Source organism: Lepisosteus platostomus, chromosome 12 (genome assembly GCF_059453375.1).
Source record: "Lepisosteus platostomus isolate fLepPlt1 chromosome 12, fLepPlt1.hap1, whole genome shotgun sequence".
Taxonomy (NCBI): Eukaryota; Metazoa; Chordata; class Actinopteri; order Semionotiformes; family Lepisosteidae; genus Lepisosteus; species Lepisosteus platostomus.
In genome coordinates, this window is record NC_142622.1 from 33,707,319 (window position 1) to 33,729,709 (window position 22,391).

General features: G+C 38.8%; 1 protein-coding gene across 9 annotated transcripts in view; it reads right to left on the reverse strand.

Annotated features, from left to right (window-relative positions):
• Positions 1-22,391, reverse strand: part of elmo1 (engulfment and cell motility 1 (ced-12 homolog, C. elegans)) — a 160,004-nt gene that overhangs the window by 55,599 nt on the left and 82,014 nt on the right. The window lies entirely within an intron of this gene.

The following is a 22,391-nucleotide window of genomic DNA, read 5'->3' on the forward strand; positions in this document are numbered from 1 at the left end:
AGTCAGGGGAAATCCTTTTCATGTAAACTTAATCTGCCTCATCAAGAGCATCCACAAAAAAGAGAGAGAACAGAGTACAGTGGACTCTTTCTATGGCTCCATTGATAAGAAAATCACTTTTGCCAACTTACTTCAGCTGCTTGACCCTGAATTCCAGCCAAACGGCTCTGCTATTTCTGAGCAGTTCTCTGTCACCACTACTATCTATTTTCACTTGTGTCATCTCTCAGCTGCTTTTGTTTGATTATCCAGAAAATATGAGCTCTCCGAAGCTGTTTTACAAGGCGGTACCTTCTGACACATCAGGGCTTACCGTGTATCATTATGTGATTCTCCAACTGAGAAAGATCTGAAGCCCATAAACTAACCCGGCAAATCCCAGGAAAACATGTTTACAGATCCCAGCCTGTAGGAGGCTTTAGGAGATTTGGGCAAGACTTTGAAACTCACAGAGATAAAAGCTAATTAGCAAACACACCAACAGTTGGTCTTGTATACTGGCTTATGCTGTCAGCAGTAACAGAGAATGTTCCAACCATTGTTCCATGACTACATTTTTTTTAATTCACATATGTCCATTCATTTAGTACCTTGCTAGGATTTTGAACATCAAACATATTTGAAGCACACAAAAACGTAAACATTTCATGATAAAAAAAATAAGTAACCTGTCAGCACATGGCAACTCTAAAAACAAGGAAAAGGTGCGTCTGTTTCTTTTTAACTCTTAAAGTTGTAATTGGTGGCCAGAAGTGTTCAGTACATTGTACTTTGCACATTTTGCAATATTTTAGTACTTTCCTGGCCTTCATTTCATCACTTTCCCATATTGGCTAAAGGATGGTATCAAGGAAGCATCATGGGTAAAGTTCAACAGTTCTTTCATGCAATACAAGACCTTTAAATTTTTTTTTTCAGCAGCATCTTTAGAGAACAAGGATTTCTAACCCACTGCAACTAGCTATCCAGTTCCTTGACTCCCACACAAACTGAACATAAACACTCCTACACATGAAAAGGGATTCAAACAAACCTCACAAGGCACTTCGCACTTCAGCTTACTTTTTCTGCTTCTTCCCCCATGAAGTTGCATAGCTTTGTTTTTCAAGAGCATCTGTACAGTTGATGTGGGACCAGAAGCTGCCACCTGCTCTGGTTTTCCCAGGACTGATTAGCTCATGCACATGTCGGATCCAGATCTCATTAAGGGGACACCAAACTGTGGCCCGCCTAGATTGATCCACGGAGACTCTTCCACAATACACAACCAAACTCTTATTCAACCCATTCGCCTCAGGGAGATTTAGATTTACTTTTCCAAGTTGCCTTCCATCTCACAGAGGGAAACATGTGAGAGGGTCAGAATAATAATATAATAATGCAGCAATCAAGAGGAGATTGCGGAATGATTTTAGGTTCTCATCAAGCGGCTTTTTGATGGTTCTCAGTGCATCAGCCTCAACAACATGGCTTAGCTGATTGTTCCAGACTCCCACCGGATAATTTCACTTCCTTGTATCTTAACATTGTGGCCTTATGCTGCTTATTTTGCTGCTGAGCACTCAGTAATCCATCAGGTTGACTATATCAAAACTTTTCAGGACGTTGAATACTTCTGTCAAATTTTCCTTGTGATGTCCTCTGTTCAAGACTAATGCGACTCCACTTCTTTAACCTATCAGAGTATGACCGTCTAGACATGGAATGCGATTGCTTTCCTTTGAACTTTTTGGATCATAGACGTATCCTTTTTATAGTGGGTCCACTATCAAAGGCCAACTGGGATTGAAAACAGTATTTTTGTGTTTAAGGCCTATTTATATTGTATTTTACAATCTTAACATTACTTTTCTAAATTTAAATTCTACACTTTATTAAGGATGTTAATACAATGCTCTAATTAGACCTTATATTTCATACTATTAGTCCCCAAATCATGTACTGGATCCAAATTAGTGAGTTGGTTTCCTAAGCCATGGTATTGTACATTTCACAAATGTACATTTGCACAAATTTCATATGGTAACATTTCTGAGGAGACATACATTTTCCACACTCCCTTGCTGGTAAATCAAGGGACTTCATAGAGACCAGCACTGGTTGGCAAGACTGTGAAACCAAAAGGGAACTGAAAATCGTGAGCATAAAAAATAAAACAGGAGATTTAAAAATACAACTGGAAGTTGATACCTTATCATGTTTTTTTTTTTAAAAAAAGACATAAATGACCTCTGAGAAGATTTAATTAATTGCTCCACTCATTCGCTCCTGTGACATGTTCGTTATTTATTCGCAAAAACAGTCAAATAAAACTAGTTTCTCTGGATAAGTCTACTTTGAAAACTTAAAAAAATTAATCAATTCATGGTTCCCCATCATTTAAAAATACCTATGCCAATCCAAGTGCCTACATATCCGTGCACGCGGTAAATACATTTATCATTGCCAGTTCATCTGGCACTCCTTAAACAAAAATAAATGACAAGCAAAGCAAGACGGCTCATGAATATTTAAAAAGGAATCACAACCCTGCTGCAGAGTTTGGTTATCAACATTGAGATGAACTGAAGTATTTGAGAGAACAGTACAAATGTTTACATAAAGTAAATTTAGGATGTTGTAACACATTGTTTATAGGGGACTTTTGACTTTTGACTATAATTACATGGCACCATGCCCACCTTTAATAATTCTCCAGAAATTGTTCCCTGGGTGTCTTAAGCTGGTGTCGCACTACACGACTTTTGTAGTTTTTTGGTTTTTCAGTCGTAGCCTTTATTTATATAAGCATAAGAAAATCAGAGCGTGTTGCAGAGAGTTGCAGCGCGCGTCCGTTACCATCAGTTGTGTAGTGTGACACCCCCGCGACTCACTCATAGCGCTCTTAACAGCCCCTATGACTCTCTGCGACTCCCTACGACAGGTTTGATTTTCTCATAGCGAGTCGCAGGTCATAGGGGTGGGCTCTTGTGTCTGCGACAGTCAACAGCCAATGAGCACTCAACTGGAAGTACAATGCATACAACACCCACAAATAGTGAAGAACAATCAAACCATATTGTCCATGACCAGACAAATATGGCCTACTCCAAGTTTTTCGGTGTATCCTCTTTTTTTATTGTCACAAAGGAGAGCACAGGCTACAGCAACGGTGGCAACTACCTGCTTGTTCTCCATGTTGTTTGTTAACTTTCGTGCGGTGCTTCTTTTCTTCCAGTCCGCTCCATGTTGATTGGTTGCCAAAATGAGGTGACCTCGCGGTACTTTCGCGGTGCAATACGAGATTTGGAACTGTGATGAAAAGTTGTGAGGGAATCGTGTAATTAGTCACCCCCTGAGATTCCTAGTCGTATAATTTGACACCCTCTTGCACAGGAAAAGCAGCAAGATACAGCAACTGCAGTCGTTACATTTGACATGTTCTCTGACTAGAAGTTGTGTCCAGTCCTGTAGTGTGACGCCGGTATTATGTACTGTATAACTTTCTGTATTTTCTTCAGTGGGTGGGTGGGTTGAGCGCTGTTGATTCAGTGTCAACTCATGGCGACCCTATGGATAGTTCCCCCGTCACTATCCATAGAGTTGTCATGGCAAGATATGGAAGTAGATTGCCAGGCCTTTCTTCCACGCAGATAGTACTAGTGTTGTTGCCGTTGTCACAGAAACGTGCTCCTCCGCCGCCAACACCACCCCTTACTCCTGCTGCCCAGTTTGGGTTGTTAGAGAATCTTGCGCCCAACATGGGACACGAACCCACTACCCTGAGATTATGAGTCTATCAACAGAGCTCGTCTGGGCACATTTTCTTCTGTAAAACTAGATAAACATCAGATTCAGACCTGGTATTTATAGTACACTAATTCTAACACTATAGTTTCAGTTATGCTGACATCTCTCAAACATTCGCCTGGACACTTTGCATGTTAATTGTAACTTCTTTTGTGCATAGTTTTCATTAACTGGAACAGCCGTTTATTTTCACCACCAATGAAATAATCTTAATCTCTTGCCATTATTCTTCAGTTCTGATTTCTGGGATGTGAAAAAAATATTTAAAATATTCTATGTCGACCAAATATAAATGACTTTGTTAAACCAGATAATGCTTTTGGAAATTTGACAGAAAATTAATCAGTTTTCTGCTCTGAAGAAGCTGAAATCCAAGTTGCTTGAACAGCTTGCTAGATAATACTAGTATCTTTAGTTTCATCCCTCTTCACTGAATATGAACTTTAAGAATACAGCAATTTCAAAACCTTTGAAATATTTTAGACCATTAACTTTTTTTTTGCAATTTGAAATATTTCTCTTTCTATTGGTTTCTCGAAGCATTTTTTTCTTTAAATCCCCATTTTCAAAGAAGTCAGTTATTAGTTCTTGTTCTGTTTTCAAGGACTACATGGTATATAAAGAAGCAAAATGTAATAAATAGGTTACTTCTACTAGATTAAAAGGATAATCACATAAATATACATTAAGATAAGAACGAAACATTTTCAATTCAATAAGAACTTTGTATGTCATAAATGTTTCCTCTATTTTTCATCTGATGGTCAAAGCATCTGATGGTCTTTTTATTAAATGTACTACTACTCTGCCACCTGTCCTTTTTACGGCACACATTTCACAGAATTTTGTCAAAAGAACTAGCCTACTATTCACTGACAAGAATCTTGTCAGTGGCTAGTCAGAAAAGGCTAAGCTTTAAATTTGGAAAGTAATTGCATTGGCGCTGCAGATATTGCAACACAGGATCTTAATGGATAATGCCTTGAAGGAAGAGTGCCTTTATTAAGACTGATACAGTTATCACAGCAGAAAGATATCAGCACAGCCTGGCAGTATATTGCCCAAATAAGCTCAGATGCTCACTGCAATGTGTCCTCAGGTAAACTTTAGAAAGAATCTGACAGAAATGCCAGAGTGGAGCTGAAGACCGGTGTAATACTTGAGATATTCATTACTAAAGTGGCAAAGACTTACTCCAGCTCTTGAAAGAAATGGAAGTAATGACACTTGTTGAGTATTCAAAGCCCTAGCTTTGGTGTTCACTCACGAGTCAAGCAAGGTTAGAGTCTTGCTTAAAAATGCTGGATAGGCCTGGGTGTCTAAAATTATGGTTAGCATTGCTGCAAGAGGAGACATCAGGGACCCTGAAAGAGAGATGGTTGCTGGAAAGCATTTGGCAGGAGCTTCATTGGCAAGGACAGTTCAACCTGTAATGTTACATGAGCAGCAGCATCCAAGATAATACCAGCATGAAACTCTGAGAGTAAGACATACTGTAATTAGCAAAGAGAAACACTGGGCAGAATGGTGTAGTCCATAGTGATATTTGTTCATTCATTTGTAGTACAAGGAAAAACAGGCAAGCAGCTGCATATTTTAACCGGGGACAAGGGCAGCCATTTTAATCAGAAATGGTCTGCTGAGAACTCTGCCCAGCAGGTCACCATAGTTGGCTTACAGTACATTTCACAAACTGCTCATTACACCTGGTAATGTACATGTGCGAGTCCAGTGGTGTGGACGAGTGCATCTGTGATGCATCCCTCCCGCAGAATTCCAGATGCTGGTAGACTACAGGCTGTACTTACTGCACAAAGTGGCCCAACACCCTATTAAGTAACTTTAATTGGAGCTTCCAGTTTTTTGTTCCCTACAGATCAAATATGTGTAGGTCGAAGATAAAGACATCATCAGGTTTTGGCAAGGAGTTACTCTCTCCTTTTTGTCAATATCCTAAGCCCAAAGGAATAGAGTGCCATGCAAATCTCATGTTGCATCATGTTCACTCATGAATCAGGACCTCCTAGTTGTATATTTTCTGTACTATCTACTAATCACAATTTTAAGTCATGCATGGCCAACAGTCAGAACACTGTCACAGAATAGAAAAAACAAAAACAAAAATTGGGACCATCAATTTTGTATCATCCAGTTTAAAAGGCTCTGTGGCTAAGGATCTGCACCTGTGACTGGAAGGTTGCCGGTTCAAATCCTGCGGCCGGCAGAGGAATCCTACTCCGTTGGGCCCCTGAGCAAGGCCCTTAACTCGAACTGCTCCAGGGGCGCCGTACAATGGCCGACCCTACGCTCTGACCCCAAGCTTCTCTCCCTGTCTGTGTCTCCATGGAGAAAAGCTGGGGTATGCGAAAAGATGAATTCCTAATGCAAGAAATTGTATAGGGCTACTAAAGAAACATTATTATTATTATTATTATTCTTAAAAGCTGCCACATTTTAATAACTAGACACACCTGACACTTTCCTAAAAAATGTACATACTGGAGGTCAAAGACATCCACCTCTTGCTTGCATTACAAACCTCTCTTTCTCCACTCTGTTCATTCAGTAATAAGAATTCTTGCCATTTCCCAGTTATCATGTAGCAGAGTGAAATCTGAATACACAAATAAACTGAATTGAAGAAATACTTATTGGAATACTCTGCACTCTGGAGTGCCCGTGTCCTTCCTCGAAAATACTGAATTTTGACAAGCTGTATTTATACATTTTAATAATGTACAAAACACTGACAATCAGCATGTAGTTGTTTCGTAAATAATGAAAAGAACAGTACTATTACTACTACTTCTACTACTCCTATTACTACTACTCCTCTCCACCACCAATGTGCAGCCCCCACCTGGATGATGCAACGGCAGCCATAGTGCGCCAGTACGCTCACCACACATCAGCTATCAGTGGGGAGGAGAACAGAGTGATGAAGCCAGTTCATAAATGGGGATTATTAGAAGGCCATGATTGGTAAAGACCAATGGGAAATTTGGCCAGGAAGCCGGGGTAACACCCCTACTCTTTTAAAAAAACGCCCTGGGATTTTTAACGAACACAGGCCTCAGTTTTACGCCTCATCTGAAGGACGGCGCCTTTCTACAATATAGTGATCCGATCATTAGTGTGGAAAATCACAGGCAGATGTTAGCCCTACTGAACACTTCTGGAAAGTTCTTGAAAGACATGTCCCAACAAGTTTAAGACTGAGGGTGAGGAAAGCCCCCTCTTCTTTTTTAGGACTTCAAGCTCAGTTTGACTATACAGTATCAAATCAAAGTTTAGTTATCAAATGCACAACAATACAGTGTGCAGCAGTAGTTGTTGGCAATGAAATGTCTTTATAGAAAATCCCCCCGGGAGGATAGTAGAGTCCGGAACAGACGGGTCAAGCCAGGTTTCAGTGAACGCCAGCACATTGCAGTTCTTGATGTCCCGTTGGTCCCAGTTCATCCAGTTTATTGTCCAGTGACCGAACATTAGCAAGAAGTATAGTCGGGAGCGGGGCACGATTGCTGCGCTGCCTCAATCTTACCAGAACGCCTACCCGTTTACCCCTCCTTCCTACGACGCCGTCTTCTTCCCAGTACAGGTACAGGAGAGACACCACAGTTTGATAGCCGGCAGTAATTATTGGTGTTGATTTAACTGTGCCGATATTCGATCTTATGTCTAGAAGTGTTTGTCGGTCATATCTAATCACCGAGCAAGCAGTATGTGCAGTTAGCAGTATGAAAAACAACAAAAAATAAAGAAATAGACAAGGACGAATGGGAGCTTGCAGGATGGCAGACTTCCCTGTCGGCGCCATCTTCAATACAGTACATCATATTAGACGTGTTCCCATGTTTATGGTTTTGCAGACAGTGAGAGTGCTTACTTTTGGCGTACTCTACATAGCCCTCATTGGAAATCTTCAGAACTTAAACATTTCCAGTTAAAAACCTTACACAAGGACTGTTTCCTTAAATTGAGACAACCCATTAATTCCCTTTGATGTGTGCACTTCATTTGCCATCTGTCTACTTAAGTACTAGTTAATAGAAAAATCCAAATCACTTTGATTTTGTCCTCGCCACAAGGGGTTCTGTGACTCACACCGTCTCTTGCATTCAGTCTGGGACTTTGAGTTATGTCACCTTAAATTTCCCAAACTACACTGATTGATAGTTTCTGCTCACTGCTTGCTGAATAGCAAGAGAGAGAAAATATCAAATCAAATTGATTCCAAAAGTTTTTTTTTCCAGCATATAAAATGCACAGATCTTCAACTGGACAGACATTTCCAAATGTTCTGGTTCAATTAATTACATTTAACAGTGACTCCAAATTAAAAAAAAAATTACACAATTCAAAATTAACAGAATTATAACATTTGTGTTAACAATAAAATAGTCAAAAGAACTCTGGAAGAATACAGTTTCCAAACGATTTAGTGAAATCATTTGTCATAACACTACAATAACCTACTGGTCCATTGAGGATTCATTTTAATGTACTGTACAACAGTATTCATCATAAAAGAAAGGTGCCAAGTGTCTCTAGGGATATACAGTATGTGGAACACTATTGGTGGACTGTGTTGCACACGTCCATCCACTGCGTCCATCACCCAGGTGGGGCTGCACATTGGTGGTGGTGGAGGGGAGTCCCCATTACCTGTAAAGCGCTTTGAGTGGAGTGTCCAGAAAAGCGCTATATAAGTGTAAGCAATTATTATTAATTATTATTACTGCATGGTTTTCAGTAACCCTTCAGTCCAATATAGGGTAGCAGTGAGCCAGAGCCTAATCTGGCAGACTCTGGGCATACAAACAGTATAAATCCTGAACTTCACCCCTATCCACTCACCACAGGCCACAGAACCAACCATTGGAGACAATTTAGAGGCACCAAGTAACTTCAACAGTATGTCTTTGGACTGTGGGAGCACAATGAAGTAGGCAGTGAAGAAAACACTAACTTTGTACACATTTTCTTAAAAATAATTTTAATTTTCACAGATTGCACCTCCCCATTCACTTTAACCCGGCTAAAGCGGACTCCTTTACCTTAAAAGTTTGATATTACTCCCCTTTATTTAATAGTAAATGCCTGTAAATTTGTTTTTTGCAGGATATTGCTCTCAAAGTGGCTAGGAAATCACACTTTTGTGACAAAAACAAGTACCTCCTAGAAGAAACAACTATACACTGGCCCACAGGTAAAAAATAAAGCTGTATAAAAAGGGTAGAAATCATTAGCAAAAACAGGAGAGAACACAGAGAAGAATCACATTTTTTTCCCCGACACGTTCCAATGTAAAGGTAAAACTACTTTCTGATCAGGTCTGAAGCTCTTACCTATAATAGTTTAGGATATAAAATCTAGATGCATTATCTGACACATAAGGTTCAGAAAGCTTAGAAAGACACAATATAGAAATCTCCTGTCATATTCCACTAGAGGAATTCCCAACACACAGCAGCTGAAACCTGAATTTCTAATGCTATGTACAGTATGCTGCGGCAAAGGAGAAAAACACAAGCCCTGGTGTCAGAACACATCTGCATCCCCTTCTAAGCAACTTTTCAAAGCTAACTGTATGACTGGCTGCAACCTGGGATGCCCTTCTCCATCTGTCACTGTGCACGCAGATAAACAGCATCATATTTTGCATTTTGGCCCCTTAATTAAAAAAAAAAAAGACCTCGCTCAAAAAAAAAGACCCACAGCTTAAGAATAACTCAAGCTGCCATTTCTCAGAGCTGTTCCCTCTGACAGGCCGGAAGGTTGAGAGCCCTCCTGTGAAGGGCTGCCGTGACGTCTGTCACCACTAACAACAGCCAGGAAGAGCGCAAAGAGACAAATGGGACCTTGATAAAGTCACCTTCAAGCAAAATAAAATGATGAATGCATACTGAAACGTGTCACACTAATTATAATTAATATCTGGCTATGTGTGAATTTATTGCTTAAGTGCACAAATAAACTGTGGGATGTCAGGGACATATTGTGGATTCTAAGAGACTGCTTTAGGTAATTCTACGCTAGTGCAGAGAAAACGCATTATAATGATCACAGTGGCTGATCACATCCCCCAGTACAGTGACTCACATTTTCATGGTAGTTTTTACGTTTTGCAAGGCTTTATAAATAAGAAATCTCTAACAGGAAATGCACCAGACTTCATATTAATCTATTTGGTGCTCTTCCAAGTGATCAAATTAATTGTTTTTGTATGGTCTTTAATACTAGAACACCAAAAGAGATTTTTTTTTCCCCACAGGCATTCAGGATAAAAGAACAAAACATCCCTTGATAAGAATCAGAGTTTATCAGCCTCCATAACCTGTACTGAAACAAGCTCCACATGCTCTTTGAAATAGGCTTTCTTTGCTACAAGTCTATTATACATACTGTACAGGAGTTTGAAACCCAATGAGAGCCATGAATAATGTAGTTCACCTGGTTTTGGAATAGTCATCTGTTTTTTTTACCATGTCAGCAAAGGGCAGACAGCACATGACTACTTCACCCACTTGAATAATCATATTCAAGATTAATGTTACACAGTCGTTATGCACAGATAATTATTAGGATTACAGAAGATCAAGGGTTTTGAAGATACATGCAATTTCTAATCAGGAGGTATGGTGGTGCAGTTATTAGCACTGTTGCTTTGCAGTGTTGGGGCCCTGAGTTCAATGTCGAAACTGAGATGCTGATCTGTGTAAAGCTTGTATGTTCTCCCCTTGTTACAGTGAGTTTCTTTTGGGTGTTTCAGTTCCCTCCCACAGTCCAAAAACATGCTGGTAGGCTTCTGTAAAACAAGATCTGGTGAGCATGTGAGTGTGTCTGTGTGCCCTGCAATGGACTGGCATCAAATCTATAGTGTATTCTGTATTTCGCACTAACCTGTACTGGATAAAGTAGTTTCGAAAATAAATCTACCGATCAATCATTCTCACTAGCTGGTCCAGACTATAATGTTGAATATGAGCAGCAATAGCTCAGATCTCTACCACGGACCTAATCATAAGCACAGAAGGTAGTCTCAGACAACAGTGCTTCACTTTATTCCTCTTTACTGAACCAACATTTTAGGCCATAGAGTAGCATCTTACCATCAGATGTGCATTACGCAGTTGGGATATCCCAATAGCATTGTGCTTTAAACTGATGTTAAACCATGCCGTGGTCAGCCCGAATACAAGTACCTAACAAGAATTACTGCATTTCCCATGCAATTCCATGCAACAAAAACACTAACAGTATAAAAAAAATATTACTTAATATTAAAATATCATATTGGAGAAGAGGAACTTTGTTAGTTTCTTTCATTACAGACCTATAGTAAATGTGGTATATGAATTTTCTTTTGCTACACTGGTTGGTCTTAATGTTTCATTGCTGCTTAGTCATGTGCACATACAGTACAGTACAGTACAAGCAATCTTCTCATGAGCTTTTTAAAAACCAAATTTCTGCATGCACTCTAATGTAATGGTATGATTCACTCTATCCCCTTAAGATACTGCAGGGAAAAAAACATATTGCTCCACCATGAAAGTGTTTCTGATAGGATTAAGTGAAGGCAGGAATGAAGGCTGGTGACCTCAGAGGCAGTGCTGTTTCAGGTAGCCATGCCATGAAGTCCTCTAGTGCTGTTATGCCCTTTCAGGCACACTGCTGTGTTTGTGTGACTTTGTCACATCTCTCCACTGTGAGAATCTTTGTTGAGTCTATATTAAACATGAAAGTGTTTTTATAGCCATGCTCAGACAAAAATGGACATCTTTGCACTAGCCAGTTTATTCTTTATACTAATGACTGAGTGAAAAGAAAGTAATTTAATTTGGAGAATGTGAGAGAATGATATTGTTCTTATACAGCTATGCTTTGAGAGGACAATTGATGTGGGTCAGGCTTCGTGGTTTGCTTTACTTATTTTTTAATTTAATTTTAGTCTTCATTTCAAAATGAAGACAAAAAAGTTTTGATTTTAAATCCTTCCAGGGTATCACATCTTTCAAATCCCCATGATCATTTAAATATACTGTATGCATACCAAACGAGTATATTTTTAAAAGGCTTTATTGAAGGTTAGTCTGTTAAATTCATGTTTTGAAGCACAAGAAAAAGCTTCACTCTGAGAGGCACTAAGGGAATTCTATTGTGTGTGAAATAATTGGTGAAGGAAGTTGAATGCAGGTACTGTAGGTACAGCTTGAAAAAACATCTGCCAGTTCTTCACACAAATGTTTGTAGTTAACAACCAATCCACATAGTGAATGGCAGTTCCCTGCAGTCTTCAGGAAACTGGATTATGAGATTTTCAGATAAATCAATTATAAAATAGTTGGCACGGTGCTACGGGAGACAGTTTGCAGCCTATGTATCTGAAATAGACACCAGGTTGTTGCAAGCCTTACCAGGAATAAGTGACCTTTTCATAATGGTTTGATGGATGCCCATACAGTCAGTCTCCACTAGCCTGTAACATTTCTATTTTCAAGAACAAAGGAAGAGGTCTTCTCAAAAGGAGATGGCAGTATTACAGTACTGATAATGTGGTACAGTATGTTCTGTACAAAACCGGTGTAATCAAGTCTCACTTTTAAAAGACACAATTCCTAAAAAAGATGCTTTTTTCCCCCATGGAAACCTGTAACAAATCTATTTATCTTTCTGAATAATGCAGAAAAAAGTATATCCAATGATTTAAGAAATCAAAGCTTTTTGGCAATCACAAGCATTGTACAATACAGGAAAAAGTAAACCAGAAGGTATTTATGGAACCTGAACGTGTGGCAAATATCATTTCTTGGCTAAGAATTGATGTTAAACTCTTGAGGCTCTTTGTGATCACACGTACCTCAGTGTACAACCACATTCCCTATCAGGTAAACACTTTAGAGTATATACAGTACAAGTAAGAAGAAAATTGCTTTTGGAAAAGGGGGACATGTTTCCTCAGATGGGAGTTCCTCACAACTTCCTCCTAACTTCTAAACATTGATTGGACAAAAAATGATTTCATGGTCTTCGGAGTCAGCTTTGGACAGACCTCATGCCGATTTGAAAAATAAGAAATCATCTGAAACTGACTCATTTGTACATAATAACTGCAGTGTCAATTGGGCTGCTGGAAATATCTTTCTTCCCGCATAAATATAAACAAGCCGTGAAACCAGGACCTTGATCTGCCTGCAATTTTAAACTGCATTTTGAAAAACAATTTAATGCAGGAAGGCAAGCAACCTGTACATAAAATGCAAGTATAATCAGGGAACAAATGGTGTATTTTGGCAGAACAGTTTGAAAAAACACGGGTATCACGTCCTATAAATCCTAGGGTTCACATGCCTGCCAATAACAAACATTCAAAATACAAGGAAACAAAGAGCCTCATTCACAAAAAGATGTCACACCACAAGGTGCACGATGTCCAATGTTAAGCCCTGCCATATAAAAACATTTTATCAATGAGACCCCTTTTGCTAGATATTGTTTTTAGCTGCAGGCAATATCTTAGCTGTTGAATGGTGCTCTCTGTGTAGTATTTACAGTAAGTGCTCTTCCCATGCTTGCATGGGATTCTGCCAGGAGCTTCAGTGTCCTGCATTCTTTCAAAGATCTCTGAATTACCCCTGTGTGCTTCTATCTGCGCCCTGCGATAGGGCATCCAGGCTGTAGTCTTTCGGGGCTGTTTCTGTGTTGCCAGGACCCTTACCAGGAACAAGCAGTTTTCACATAATGGAAAGAAAGACACTGGTGCATGAGGGAGATACGTGAAGGAGGCAAGACTACAACTCAGTGTCATAAATTGGTGGAGATTCAAAGCACTCTTTAAAAGCTTCTGTGGGCAGAACCATGAGGAGGGGTATCCTGTGGTTGGCAAGACAACATTCTGGGTTGGGTCAGGGGTAACAAATTGTTGGATATGCATGTTGCCTGTTTGAAAACAGGTTTGTTGATATCAGAAACAAGTTGGAAATGGGCTTCCCTAGAGGTCAAAATTATTAATAAATGGACTCCTGAGTGGCTTAATCAAAAAGGGGACTTATTCCGAGCAGAGACTGAGATTACCATCAGGGGATTAAATTACCACAGCTCTTTCAGCTCGACTTGCGACATTGCAGTGATGTCAGTTGGGGATGTGCTGTTTCACCAACTGAAGCAAACCCTTCCTTGGCAACACTGTTGAGCTTGCGGTAAGTCAACAAATGAAAGCTCAAGGGGCAGGTGGGTCAGAGAAGCTCGTTTGCGCTGTTTTCAGAACAGTAGTCACTGCTCTGAGCCAAGATGTAAAGAGGCAAGTATTATTCCAAATTGGCACGAAATGAAAACAAAAAATGTGTTTAAATATTAACATTTGCTATATAAAAGTTCAATGTTTTCAATAGTACAAAGCTATTTACTAAGGTAATCAGGATTGTTAAAATACTGTTCTACGAGACTTGTTTCTATCTTTAGAAACACCGTGCTTTGTTTCACCTTGACAAATGGAAACCTTTTTATATGAAGCTTTTAAAAAAGACAATCAATCTTGAAAGTATGGACTGAATAACTGCAGGATAAAGTACCCACATAATTCAATAGCAACAAAGTAAACTAACATTACTTATGAAGGAACAAGTAAAGGTTTATTACATGCTGAAAACTGTATTCCTTCTTCGGGTGTGAGGCACCATAGCCGAAACATTGTGTTTCCTTTCTTCTCTTTTCAGCATGGAATAAACCTTTACTTGTTCCTTTTCAGCCTACGCATGCTGACGCAGCTACCTACTTTAACATTACGCTTCATTTAAATGACCGAAATCACCAAATTACTGTTATCTACAACAAAGAGTTTGTGTTGTTTTTACGTTTTGTAAAAAAAGACCTAAGATGAATAATTCAGCCATCTCACATAACATCTTCAAAGCAGTTGCTGAATATAGTCTCAATCATATAAGATAATGCAAACCATGAGTTATGATGTATTTCACACTGCCAGACAAAATTACTTCTTGTGGTCAACATAATAAGATAAAAGGCAGTTTGCATTACTAAGTAGTACAGAAAAGTACAAAAAAGCCTTACAAGCAGTATTTCCCAATTAACCACCAACTGTTACTAATTCTACAATCTGTATCAATCACAGGCAGCAATTCGCCACTAATGCCTCTGTCCTGTTGATAAATCGGTCTATTATCATTTGAATTCATATGCCTTTAATGGATGGGCAAGTTAACAAAATTTCAACTTCTTTGGAAATATAAATAAGAGGAAAAAAAAGCAATGCTAAAATGGAAATAATAATAATTCCTTACACTTATATAGTACTTTTCTAGACACTCTGCTCAAAGCACTTTACAGGTAATGGGGACTCCCCTCCACCACCACCAATGTGCAGCATCCACCTGGATGATGCGATGGCAGCCATAGTGCGCCAGAACACTCACCACACATCAGCTATCAGTGCAGAGGAGAGCAGAGTAATGAAGCCAGTTCATAGATGGGAAATATTAGGAGGTGAATGGGAAAGTTGGCCAGGACACCAGGATAACACCCCTACTCTTTTAAAAAAATACCCTAGGATTTTCAATGACCACAAACAGTCAGGACCTCGGTTTTACAGGTACATCACATCCGAAGGACAGTGCTTTTTTACAGTATAGTATCCCCATCATTATACTGGGGCATTAGGACCCAGACACACCACAGGGTGAGCACCCCCTACTGGCCCCACTAACACCTCTTCCAGCAGCAGTCTTAGCTTTTCCCAGGAGGTCTCACATCCATTTGCTGACCAGGCTCACAGCTTCAGTGGGCTGGCAGTTGTGAGTTTCAGGGTGATATGGCTGCTGTTATTCATTATTTCAGAGGGCTATTAAAGAGGAGGCTCAACATTTTTTTAGACAATCTTGCATATTGAAGAAATGATTTAGTATTGAGTTCACAGCAAAAAATATTTTCTGTCATACGGATGAATATTAAAGAGGAACAGGAGTAAACTTTACAGCTGATGATTACAATGCCATCACATATCCTCACAAATGAATAAAACACCCAGAGGAAATACCTGCCCTTTGTAAACCCAGTTAACTAGTTTTTTCCCCTTGTGCCTGTATATAGTGTCTCTTGAAACTCTTCAGCTACATTACTACTTTCATTCTGACCTGGAATGAGCTGAAATGTCTCCATTGAAGGCAGGATACTTTGGAGCTTTAATAAGGCAATAGTAAAAACTGTCAGTCGATTAGCTCTGCTATTTGCCAAGTCTCAGTCTCATCCAGTGCATAATGAAAAATTATTAATCAATAGTTAAGGATGCTCAGGTTGCTCTAGATTCCAAATATAACTTTATACATAAAAACATAAAAATTTTACAAATGAAAAGAGAGAATTTGGATAATTTGTCTTTTGAAAAGCTGAGTGACCCGAGGATCCAGCAGTTTCTTGAAAGAAGAGTTTTAGGTTTGACAAAATAGTTAGGGTAGCACTCCAGACTCTCAACCTTTGTACGGAAAAATTGCCTCATGTCGTCCGTTTTAAATGCACTTCCCCTTACTACCAATTATGCCCTCTTGCTCGTCTTTCACTACTGATTCTAAGTCCAATAAGTCAATTAAGTTGACTTTCTCAATGCTTTTAATGAGTATTGGAATCTGCCCCCTTCGCTGTCTTCTCTTTTCAGGACTAGATTAGTCAGTTCTTTTAACCTCTGACAGCACTGATTAAGTTAAAAATACTTTTAACTACATATTCTAACACCTCATTTGCCCACATTGGCTAGAAGGTGCTGCATCAACATAAAAAAGTCTCTTTCATAGGAAGAGTCTTCAAGGTTAGCGTCTCCTGGTTTTCCCCAACTTTATTTTCCAGATGTCGGCCTTTTCTTGAATTTGCTGTAAATCTTTTTAATTAACTTTACAGTTCCTACAGTGTTTGATAATCCTCCTATTTGAGGATTATCAAAGAATGTATCTAGTGTACAAATGATATCACAGTCCAGATCACTTATATAAATTAGAAAGAGCAGTGGTCATAGTACAGATCCTTATAGCACTCAGCTAATTATACCACCCCGATTTGAACATTCATTCCTTATTGGTATTCTGTTTTCTACCCTCTAATTCGATCATATTTTTGATCACCTTTATCAAAAGTCTTCTTAAAATCAATGTACATACTGTATATCCATGTTGTATATGCTCTGTTCTTATGCAATGCTGCTGTCGCTTGTTCAAAGAATTATATGAAGACCTATCTTTTGTAAACCCATGTTGTGTTCCCTTAAAACCTACTGACATGTCGATGACAAACCCCTGGCCTGAGTAATTTTGGAAGCATATTATTAATCTAGGATTGTGAATTCATCTCAATAGACTAAAGATTTAGATTGAGCAACTGAACTGAATGCCAAGGTATCGGACAAAGTACAACTGTTACATATTTTCAAGAATTCAGAAAACCCTATTTGAACAAAATATACAAACCGAGCAGAAACCTTGAGCACTGATGTATCCAAAATTGTTTTTACATTAATGAGTAAAGTAATTATAAGTAAATTAAAAATGAAAAATAATAAATTAATATTTATACCAGAAGGCATGCACAAACATCCCTCAATCACACATACAGATAATTTTGAGCTCAATACATTCCCAGGACCATGAAGAAATTTCAGGTCAGGAGACCGATGTTCAAGTAAGATATCTCCCAGATCTGTTAGGCTATTGAATGTTGGATGCTTTGACTTGGACATTACTGAAATGACATTTATGAGAAAAGTAATGAGATCAACCATATGTTGCAAAGAATGAGATTATGTTTAGATTGGAATTTTGTCCTGCAAGACAAAAACATGTGACAATCTTTACATTTAGAAAAACACTCAGCAGTTTGTCAGATGCCTTCTTACACTTAAAAAAAACTATGAGAATAACTATGGAATAAGAGAACTTATACCACTGATACTATGCAAAAGCTCATAACTTCACAAGAGGCAACTGTATTGCACAAGTGCAGAGAGACAAACCGCCATTAAACCAATTCTACTTATTTTTGCTTGAAGTCAATGACTTTGGTAATGACTTTGGTAATATCAAATGAAATATAAATATAAAGAGCAGTGCTTTTGGCAAACCATAACTGGAAGTAACAAATGTGCTAAAACAGGCATTTAATTTTACTCTGCAAAGTAGCATTATCCAATCTCATCTGTACACTATTGCACTGATAGTGGAGCTACAATCTACTGTACCTTCAGTGAAGCTCCGCCTGTCAAATGTTTATGGACAGACTTAGGCCTGTCTCTAATTGTTTTGATATTCCTCTCTGCAAATCACTACATGACGAACAGGATTTTCTACAAGCAGCTAATGCAGGAGAGTTAGAGCAAGTTTATATGGCAGACATGTGGGCCATCAGATTCCTTCTCCTTTGAGACGTAGACCTCAAAAGTGGCAGGCAAAACAGAAGACATAGTTCACACAGGTCAGTTTAGCACAGTGAAAGTGTAATCAAGTGCGAAGAATCCAAAGGAAAACTTACCGCTCAGAAATGCCTTGTGCATTTACATGTTTAGCCTTCTGACCACTGACTAAGGTTCTGGCTGTTGCATTGCCACATAACAGACGGCACCAAACAGAATTGCGTGCCGATTCTCTGTTATCTCAATAATTATCAACAATAATAAGTGATCAGGCAAAAAAGGATGTGTTACTCTATTTTACTTCAACTTAGCAACCCTGGATTGTATTCCATGCCATACCTCCACTCCTTAGCTAGTTCTGAAAACTACAATTCAGTATTTGAAAACTACAGTTCGGTATTTATTTATAATCCAGCCCTGTTCAAGAGAAAACTTTTGAAAATATTCCACAAAAAGTGCAACTGGCAAAAAAAAATGCTTCTATCAGAAGCACGGGTCTTAAAAGCCAGACATTACATTTTAATAAGGGATTACTTCCTGCTCATTTCCTTTAATTTAATTTTAGTGTCTGAGTGGTGAAGTGCACAGTCTCAGATTAAAGTGCATCCCAGACTTTCCTTGCTTTCTAAATGATTTATTGTGAACAGAGGAGGGTGTTATCAATGTTTCAGGCCATTCCCGTAATTACTTTGAGTGTAGTTGAATGTATTACCTATTAAAGAAAAACATTGTTTTTAGATTGGTGCAATACTTCAGAGGAAAAGAAAATTCTTCGGAAATAAAGATGAAAACATCATTCTGGAGCAAAGGTGTGACGCAGAAACTGCTTTAAACTTTTAAAACGTAAAGCTAACACAGGGACTTGAACTGATTTTGCAGAACTTTTTATTAAGTCAGCAAACATTTTTTTTCCTTTTTGTTATAGCCCACCAGTTTCATGGCAAAATATATGCCAATTGATATATTAATAATCTTGCTAACAAAACTAAACCACTGATTTCCATTGCCTTTTTCTAACGCAATGATGTGAATGATGAGAGACAAACAAAATACTTTTACTCATAACACTCATGTGGGAAACATAGTTATGATCAATTTTACAAGTGGTCTTGTTAGATTTCCAATTCCACTTTCACATTTATGTCTCCCGTCCGACACCTTCTTTCAACCCAAATGTGGACTATCGCCAATATTGCTTTTCTAAATTATTCTTTATCGTTTCAATTCTAACAAATGTAGGGGCGAAGAAAATTGGCCAGGTGACTGAATGCAGCACCTTATTCCCAACAGCCTTCTAGGAAGGGTGATTCAGACGGGGATCATCTTGTCTGGACTTAATGTCCACATACAGTACATTCCAAACAAAAATCCTGATCTTTTTTGCAGGTTTACAAGTAATAGATTAATAGTAATAACAATCCACCTAATGGAGACTTGTAAATGTTCTACAGAAGTACAGTACAGGTATTTCCTTCTTTGGCTACACATTCAATGTCATTAAATTAAGTACTACGATGCCCGTTGTGTCAGCTAAGAGCCGAGAGGAAAAACAACTGCGTTCTTTGTTTGGCCCTGAACTTAATCCTTCCTCTGTGGTTACACGACGCTGGTATGCACCACATCTACTCTGATGTTAACATGCAGTCCATTACAGCACAAGCCTTTCACAGCACACCCCCATTACCATCTGCACCATTAAAGCACAAACAGACCCATCAGCACTTGGACCACGACAGCACAAGCCTTTAAAAGTGTTGCCTCAAAACTTCCAAGGACCAGTGAGAGCCTTCATCGGTGCAGCACCTTCACCACTTAGTCTGAAGGTCCTTTTTTTACAGAATGGGTAATGGGAGTGTGAAACAAGCTACACAGCCATGTTTCGGAAGCTCATACGCCTTGATTTATTAATAAACGGATCGATTAGATCCTTGGACTAATTAGGTACTTGCAATCAAATACACTAGATAGGCTTTTTAATATTTTCTCTTCTTATTCAATAAATATTTTGCCAGATGACCATATTTTCTACAAATGGAAATTCAGTACTGGGGCAGCACCACTTCAGATCTTAAGAACCACAAAATCTCCTGATTTTATTCCCATCTGAGGTTAATAATTGTCCATTCGTCCATTTTGCCGGTTTCAGCCAATTCAGGGTTAACGGGGGAGCCGGAGTCTATCCCAGCAAGGTACAGGTGCAAGGCAGCATGAACCCTCAATGAACGGGATGCCTCTTCCTAGAAACCAATTAACCTACCAGTATGTCTTTGATTTCCTCTCTGTGAGAGGAAACCAGAGCACCTGGAGGAAACTCACGGGAACAGAGGGAGAACATTCAAACTCCACGCGGGACCAGAATTGTACCGAGGACTCCAGTGTTGCTATCCACTGTGCCACTCAGAATGACTGTCTTAATGATTTAATAACTCGATTTTTTCAGAGGGATGAATTTGTATGAATTGTAACACATTGAATCAAAAAAGTATCATTATGACTTGCAGGTAACTGCAGGTCACATCTTGCCCACACTTAATTTTTTTATTAAGTGTGGGCAAGATTTAAACCCTCTCACTCCCTTCACTGGTGTGGCCCAAAAGAAGAGTAAGGACATGATATAATACTAAATATTTCCAAAAACATCTTTTGCATTCAAATTCCCCATGTACACTCGCAAATTACAACAGTCGGTGAGTATGAATAAAGGGCAAAATAAGAACAGGAAAAACAAGAAATAGCTCCAAATATGTATTTAACTGAGCAGAATATTACCTACAGTTGAAAACATATTTGTCAGATTATTTCAAGTGCGTGCGATTACCAGCTGAACTCATAAGGCACCTGAGTTAGGAATGTGTCCTTCATGCAGTAGTGATATTATGACTATTAATGACTTTAATAACCAAAATTAAGTTCACATCAGCTTCAGGCCAAAAACAAGTTGAACAGCACTGATGGCAGAGGGTTCATTACCCTAATGGGTGAGCATGCCCTGCTTGTGCACAGGCATGAAACGTGACATCTACATCCCAGTGGGCTCTACAGACCTCTCATTCCAATCCTCTACTTGAAAGGAGTCAAAGCCCCTGGCAACAACAAACATGTCAAAACTTGCAAAAAGCAAATATCAACAATTTATTTAACAGCAGTGCTGGTTTCATAGACGCCCAAATCCTCATTCCCTCCTCTCCACCCCAGAGCAATGTCCACAGGTTTAGCTTCAAAGGCCTTGGCAATCTCTACTACCAAAAAATGAGAAAAACTATTCACAGGTTTTCATCCTCTTAAACGCACATATTTGCGGTTAAAGAAATCTGTGTATTTTATAAGTTTATTAGCACTTCACAAGTTACTATGCTGTAGTTTAAGGGCATAAAACTATTAACAAGAACAAAATTGTAATGGGTTACTCAATAGATGGAAATCTAGGTTTCATGTTCTGGTAAAAAAAACACATATAATGTATAAGAAATTGGCATTCTGAGGAGCATTATTCAGTTTTACACAGAGGTTTAGGACACATTTTCAGTATTTCATGTAAATTTAAAGAACATGGGTTTAACAAACTTTCTCATTACAAGTACACCTGCTGTCATTGTGTGTGATGCAAAGTGAAAGGCTCCTCTGGCTCCTGCATTATCAGTCATAGAATGGCCACAGTATTGCACATTATTGTAATATAGCGTCTAGGGACATGATTCGGAACATTTGAAAAAATCCGAAAGGTGTGTGCCGTTTAAAACCCAGGTGGTGTAGGCGCATTCATTATTTTCATCTTGTTGTGTAATCATCAGCTGATATGTCCTGCATAAAGCTTCACAATGCTTTAGCCTGGGCAGTCTTGTGAAAATATGTCAGAAGGTCATTGGTGCTAACCTTCTAGCCCTCTCCTCCATCTATCATTCATGTGTTTTGCGTAAAGCAATATCCATCTGTGATGATCCTTCACACCCCTTGTTTAATACTTTCCAGTTACTTCCATCAGAATGCAGATACCGACTCTCCAACCCCCAAACTAACAGATTTCAGTTTTCATTCATACAGTACCTGTAGCCATATCATTACTTGACACTTGACCTTCTATGTAAATATGTATGTATATTGTTGTTCCTGTCATGTTTTTTTCTTCTGTCAGTATGTATACCAACACTGCAGCTGTAAACAACAACTGGGAGATAATGCAAGCACATTT